This window comes from Syngnathoides biaculeatus, chromosome 20 (assembly GCF_019802595.1).
Source record: "Syngnathoides biaculeatus isolate LvHL_M chromosome 20, ASM1980259v1, whole genome shotgun sequence".
Classification (NCBI taxonomy): Eukaryota; Metazoa; Chordata; class Actinopteri; order Syngnathiformes; family Syngnathidae; genus Syngnathoides; species Syngnathoides biaculeatus.
Genome location: NC_084659.1, coordinates 3,655,989 through 3,664,051, shown reverse-complemented (window position 1 = coordinate 3,664,051; position 8,063 = coordinate 3,655,989).

The window sequence follows — 8,063 nt, the reverse complement described above, 5'->3', positions numbered from 1 at the left end:
TTTATGGCCTTTTCTGTGCCGTTTGCCCTGGTCCCACACCTTGGATTTGCAACAGCTTTTGTAATGATTCATTTTGTTGCACCTGTGACGTTGCTGTCCAAAAGCAGGACATTTTTCTCTTTTAGTAGTATGGCTCCCCCTGCAATTGTTGCATTTGGTTCTGGTCTGACGGGGTGTCTGGGCCCTGGACTGCTGTTTTCTGAGGTAAAATGGCTTTACTGCATCTACGTGAGTGACCTGGGTGGCTCGTGTTTTACTGTTTTCCTCAGTCATTTCAAGGATGCGACAGATTGAGATGGCTTTGGCCAGGGTCTGTTCACTACCTCTCAGCATAATGCCACACACAATGCAATCACATTAAGACAAAAGAATGAGAGGAAGACCAAAGACAAGGTTGATGGATGTTGTGAGGGAAAGACATGAGGGCAGTTGGTGTTTGAGACGAAGATGCAGGAGATAGGGTTGGATGGAAAAAGATGACACGCTGTGGCGACCCCTAATGAGACAAGCCGAAAGGAAAACGAAATTTGAAAGGAGTTCTTTTGTCATTCGACCATTTGGTAAAATTGTTCCAGGTCCAAGCAGCACGGTGGAGCAGCTGGAAAGTGTTGGCCTCACAGTTTTGACGACCGGGGTTCAATCCCAGCCCTCCTCATATGGAGTTAGCTGGTTTCCTCCCACATCCCAAGAACATGCAACATTAACAGGACACTCTAAATTGCCCCTAGGTGTGATTGTAAGTGTGGCTGTTTGTCTCTACAGTATGTCCCCTACGATTGGCTGGCAACCAGTTCAGGGCGTACCCCGCCTCTTGCCCATTGACAGCTGGGAGAGTATACAGCACACCAACGACCATTGTTAGGATAAGTGGCTTAGAAAATGGATGGATATTCCAGGTCCGGCCATGGTTGTCAAAAGGCTGGTTGGCCTTTCAGGATAATCTCCTTGCTGCTGTGACTCAGTTGGGACTTTTGGTCTGAGTACTCTGCCATGGATGTCTTCAGGCTAAGGCTGCACGTGTGTTCTCGATGCCTCCGGGACAGTTATTGTGGTAGAGGACAAAATAATTCGGTGTAATGTTAACATGCCCAACATAAAGTAATGAATGTCAATTTATTTTAGCACATAAAAAATATGACAAAGTAGAGCGTGATGTGTGACACATTTCATCACCAAAAGGTGAGCATGCAAATGGTTCTAATGGTAAATATTAAATGTTGATTATTCTTGAAGTCAATGACAGTAAAAGTGTTGAGATGATTCCTTGCTAGCTGGTCATCAAGGATTTCAATGAATTTATCATGGTCAGGGAATGGAAGCATTTTCACAACTTTAATATAATTATTGAATATAATAATGAATAAATACCCCTCCACGAGCCGTCACTTGGGTTTGTGTGTCCTGATGATCCTAGGAGCTAAGTTGTCTGGGACATCATGCACCTGGGTAGGGTCACCCATGGCCAACAAGGTCCTCGGTGAGGGTCCAGACAAAGTAGGACTCCAAAACCCCCATGATGACTACAAAACTTGGATCTTGGTTTCGCGGGTCACTGGGCCCCACTCTGGAGCCAGGGCTGGAGGTGGGGTTCGAAGGCGAACGCCTGGTGGCTGGGCCAGCACCCATGGGGTTCGGGTGGGCACAGCCCAAAAGGGTAACATGGGTCCCCCTTCCCATGGGCTCACCACCTGTGAAAGCGGCCATAGAGGTCGGCTGCAATGGGACCTGGGTCATGGCTAAAGGCGGGGACCTTGGCGATCCGATCCCCGGCTACAGAAACTAGCCCTAGGGACATGGAATGTCACCTCTTTGGCAGGGAAGGAGTTCCAACTATATATAGTCGAACCCGCCTGTATGCACCGCTTGAGAGGGGTTGGACTCTGTTCCACTCTGGAGTTACCCACAGAGAGAGACACTGAGCAGGTGTAGGTATACCTATTGCCCCCCGGATCGGGGCCTGTACGTTGGGGTTTACCCCAGTGGATGAGAGGGTAGCCTCCCTCCGCCTGCAGGTAGAGGGACGGGTCCTGACTGTTGTTTGTGCTTATGCACCAAACAGCAGTGGAGAGTACACACCCTTTTTTTCAAAATACATGCATTTCTATTCAGGGCATCTTCAATACAATACAAAATACAATGAGTCACCCAATATTTTTGATTAGCGTATTTTCCAGACAATAAGTCGCACCTGCCAAAAAATAGATAATAAAGAAGGAAAAAATACAAGTTTCACTGGGGTCTAAGTCGCACTTTTGATGGGAAATCTATTTGATACAGTGAAGAAAATAAGCATTTGAACACCCTGCTAAATTGCAAGTAGGGTTAGGTGCTCCGGGTCATTGTCATGTTGAAAGACCCAGCCACGACCCATATTCAATGCTCTGACTGAGGGAAAGATGTTGTTCCCCAAAATCTCATAATACATGGCTGTGGTCATCCTCTCCTTAATACAGTGCAGTCGTCCTGTTCCATGTGCAGAAAAGACCCCCAAATCATGATGCTACCACCCTTATGCTTCACGGCAGGGATGGTATTCTTGGGATGGAACTCATCATTCGTCTTCCTCCAAACACGATTAGTGGAATTCTGACCAAAAAGTTCAATTTTTGTCTCATCTGACCACAAAACCTTCTCCCATGACTCCTCTGTATCATCCAAATGTTCATTGGCAAATGTAAGACAGACCTTGACATGTGGTGGTTTAAGCAGGGGAACCTTCCGTGCCATGCATGATTTCAATCCATGACATCCGAGTGTATGAACAACAGTCAGCTTGGAAACAGTGGTCCCAGCTCTTTTCCGGTCATTGACAAAGTCCTGTCAGGTAGTCCTGGGCTGATTCCTCACCTTTCTAAGGATCATTGAGACCCCACAAGGTGATGTCTTGTATGGGGCTCGACTCCGATTGAGATTGACTGGCATGTTTAGCTTCTTCCATTTTCAAATGATTGCTACAACAGAGGACCTTTTTTCACCAAGTTGCTTGACAATTTCTCCGTAGCCCTTTGCAGCCGTGTGAACTTGTACAATTTTGTCTGTGGTGTCTTTGGACAGCTCTTTGGGCTTGGCCATGTTACAAATTTGAGACTTACTGAGTGGATTGGGTGGACAAGGTGTCTTTATGCAGCGAACGACCATACACAGGTGCATCTGATTCAGGATAATACATGGAGTGGAGGTGGACTTTTAAAGGCGGACTAACAGGTCTTGGAGGGTGAGAATTGTAGCTGATAGACACGTGTTCAAATACTTATTTGCAGCTGTATCACATGAATAAATCGTATAAAAAAAATTATACATTGTAAATTCTGGATTTTCCTTTTTAGATTCTCTCTCTCTCTCTCTCTCCCTCTCTGGCAGTGGACATGCACCTATGATGAAAATTTCAGACCACTCCACGATTTCTAAGCGGGAGAACTTGCAATATAGCAGGGTGTTCAAATACTTATTTTCTTCACTGTATATGTGGGGCAGGGGCTGCACGGTGGCACAGCTATAGAGCTCGTACACGTAACATCACCAATTTCACGGCGCCATATTGCCCGTCAAAAAGAGCGACTCAATAGTGTGGGAGACATTAAACTGGAGCAGAATATTCATAATGCCCGAGACTTGTGCTGTTGGTCGTTACAACAGACGAGACAGATATTCAAAGAGATAATTCTGTGGAATACCAGCTGAAAAGACAAGAAAAGATCGATGGATTTCGGCAATTTAACGTGATGGATGATGCCCAAGCAAAATACACACACTCTTGTGTCACGATCACTTTATTTCAGGTAGTATTTATTTTCTCAGTTTCAAATTCCAAAGAAGTAATTTATAATGCCAAGTTGGTTCATTTGAGAACAATGTATTAAAAAAAAAACCAAAAGACAGTCTCCAAAATACACAGAAGTCACACGTTAAACTTCGGTAAACCTCTCCCCGACAGACTTCTTTTGTTTTTTTAATATGCATTGTTCTCAAATGAGTTCAATGCATATCTAAAAAAAAGGAAAAACAGTCGGTCACACAGAGGTTTACGTGACGTGTGGCTGCAACACGCTTCCGTGTACAGAGGCTGAAGCCTATCCCAGCGGTTTATTTTCTTTTTATAAATAAACATTGGACTCATTTGAGAAAAATGCATATTTAAAAAAAAAAAACAAAAAAACATCTGTCAAGGAGAGGTTTACCAAAGTTTAACGTGTGGCCACAACATGCTTTGTGTACGGAGGAGCCGACTCGCTGTCTTTTTTTTCCCCTCCCAACCATAGTGAATGAATGCGAGTTTTAAAAACCAGGGGCCATTTATTTTAATATTGGTATTTGTATTGAAAAAAATCTCAGTGGCTCCATCACTATGTGGGATTTATTGTTGAGAACAGATCCAACAACGAAGTATTTGTATGTGTTCTGAATTTTCTATGGTTTTAAACTCTTCTGTGTAAATCTGAACGACTTACCTACCAGATACATGTGTAGATCCAGTTATCCAAGACGAGTGGAACCGGGTTAACAGTCCACTTTCTTACCGGCGAAAACATCGAATTCTGCATTAAATATGGGTCCTCTATGCCAAGTGTCTCTCATTTTTCCACGTACCTTGGTTTATTATCATCTTCTAAATGTTTAACGGTATCGGACAAAACTCTGAGCGTCGTGCTATAAGACGTATTTTCGTGTCGTCTCCAACCGACTTAGCATTGAACCATGCTTTGCTTGTCCGGCAGTATGGGCAGTCACGTGACTTCGGTGATGTCGGTGCACGAACTCTATTGAGCGTTACAGCCTCATAGTTACGAAGGTTAAAATCACGGCCTCGCCTGTGTGGATTTTCCATGTTCTCCCAGTGCCTACGTGGGTATCCTCCCACATACCAAAAACATGCATTGATTTGAGACTCCAAATTGTCCCAAGAAGTCATTGTGAGTGTGACTGTTGTCTGTTTCCATGTGCCCTGCGATTGGCTGGCAACTAGTTTCGGTGTAACCTTCCTCCTACCCAAAGATATGTGATAGGTTCCAGTACTCCTGTGACCCTTGTGAGGATAAGTGGCTCAGATTATGGATGGATGTATATTTTGAATTATTATCCCAATATTTTAGCTTTTGCAGATCATATAAACTCAAATCAGATCATCGGCCGTTTGGGGACAAGAGACCTTTGTTATGGGTCAAAGAATCATAAAAGTTGGTGCACAGAATACAAGAATTGTGATTGTCACTCAATCACAGCAATGGACCTTTCTGACTGGTGATTTTAAGCTCCGCCCCTTTAGCTACAGTTGCCATGTGCCACAAGGTTCCAAAATGGCGACTGAATAGAACAGGTATGAAGTCGACCGTATTGCGTATTCCAGATTCTTTTTTGCCAAAGGCATTAGATTTGTCTAAGAGAGTTCTACTGAGAGGTCTCAACTATTTTTCACGCAAGGACATCTACAATGAATTAAAATTTTGGATGGAGCAGGACACAATGTCAGAATTACAGCGAAATGTTGGCGATCGATGCAAAAACGTTTTGACACCTCACAAACTTTATATTGAACTCCAACAGGATGAAATAGTGGAATTGTACTGCACATGTAAAGCAGGGTGAGTACTTTTTACTTGGAAAGATCATGAGTAATATCATTGTCGTCTTTATAAGTGAGTTGGGTTCGATTTAATACAAGTGCATTTAAACAATGGTGATTAACTCAGTCAGTACTGTAGTCACCAGATGAAAAAGTTCGACTTGGCTCGTAATCGAACCCAGTGCTCTGTCTTAAAAGTTTAATGTGATACAAATGGGCAAATCATTGTGGATTTACGTATCACTAACCCGACACTTCTGCATAAAACACACACTTCATTCAGCAGGTCAGTGATACACTAACAAAGTGAAAGTTGTTCTCCTGCAATGTATAAAGCACTGATAATTAAATCAAACTCTGAAAAGATACTTCTCCCTCACTTACCTTCAAACATACAGCCTTGTGTTTGTTGATATTTTTCACACCGAGTTGTACGTGAGGTCTTCCGCAACCTTAAATCCATCGGAGTCACTTCGCCAACTGTGTTTTAGGCTTTGGAAAATGAATCAACTGGGACACTTGCAACCTAGCAGGATATCTTCCATCAGAATTGTACGTTCCCCAAGCACATCTGAGGAGCATTTTTTTCGTAACATTAACTTTTCAAAGCACACGCTACTGACAACCAGGATTGATTGTTGGACAACATGACGGCAGGGGTGTGTCAAGGCAGGGGTTAAGACAATGCGGCTATCTAATTGGCTATTATTGCATGAGTGAGAAGTCAGAATGGTACAATACTTTCATTTTACACATAACATAAATTCTCAAGAATAATCAATCCTGAAGTATAATGCGCACCCCCAAATTTGACCTAAAAAAAAAAAAAAGAAAATCAGGAAAACCCTTCAACAAATGAACAATGTGCACCACCAATTTGCTGCTATCCATATGCTCAAAATATTAGGAATTATCTGTATTTCCATTTTGCTCGGTTTGTACTTGTATTATTTATTTTTAAATCTGTACAACAATCAATAATAATCTTTGTGCGTGTACTGATCTTTTTTCCCCCCATTTGGCTTGTCCATGTCCTGTACTATTCTAACATATTTCTCCACCACACCTGACCTCCAGATGCCGTACCACAGTTCCTCTCTTGGTACCCTGTCATGTACTGATGCAGTGGTAATATATATCTTGGGACAGGCCACAGGACATGCTTGTCCTGGTCCCTTCAATTGACCCCTCCGTAGAAATTGCGTAATCCGCATCACTGACCAATCAGAGGCCAGAAATCTGCATAAACCACGCCCCTTGTTGGCGTCCGCCATTACCTCAGACTAAGTCGCATGATCCAATATAGCTTTTGTTAGCGTTTTATCACGTATTTGGGTTCCTTAACAATAGATATGGTTAAGAGTGTAGTCACGGACTTTGTAATAGTGACGACAGGTATCCTGAAAGGCTAGTTGGTGAAGTTCAATTCGTACCCTTTCCAAAACCGAAGACCCAGTATGAAAAATGTCTTTGATGGATCAAACTTTGTGGATACCGCATGATCAACTGAATCCATCTAAAATCAACCGGAACAGAAGACAGAGTACGTAAAATGTCTTCGGTGGATCAAACTTTGTAGAAGATCGTATGATCAACTGAATCCATCTAAAATCAACCGGAACAGATATGTTTGCACGAAGGTAAGCCCTATTTTTGATTTTCAATACATGTCTCATATAAATGAATTATCAGTTCTTCGCTTGCATAACATAGCTACGTGTGAATGATTGACACACTTGATCTGTGTTGAGCGATACTTTGCAAGGACCTGACTGCACAAACGTGTCTCTTTGTTGGCGGCTAGCGAGCTAAGCTAAACCGGACTATGTTTGTACGAAGGTAAGCCCTATATTTGATTTTCAACACGTCTCATATAAATGAATTAGCAGTTCTTCGCTTGCATAACATAGCTATGTGTGAATGATTGACACACTTGATCTGTGTTGAGCGATACTTTGCAAGGACCTGACTGCACAAACGTGTCTCTTTGTTGGCGACTAGCGAACTAAGCTAAACCGGACTAGCGAGTCCTAAAAGCCTTTGACGTGCACCGAGACACCAAGACTGAAGGAAGGACGTTTGAGGACACTAAAGTAGTGATTGTCATACTCGGTCGGGACTTACGCAGGTTCGGGACTAATTCAAGAATAATTATTGAGGGGACCGCGTGACGTTACACAAAGAAAACGAGAAACAACTCGTAAATCAAGCCTCGCCTTCTTCTTTTCCTTCATACGGCGGTTCACAAACGGCTATACAGATACACATACAGATTCCGCACACTAGTGTGATAGGTAACACGAAAATAGGAAACTGTCAATGACGAATTTGTCTTTGGGTTGTAATATATTATGTGGCTTCTCGGTCTTCCTCTGACTCCGGAAAGATCTCGCGCTAATATCAATGGTTTCTCCGTCGATATGCATGGAAATACCATTGAAATACCCCTCGCTGATATACTTTAAGCCCTGTTGTCTGCTCTTCAACGATATTTCACTATTCG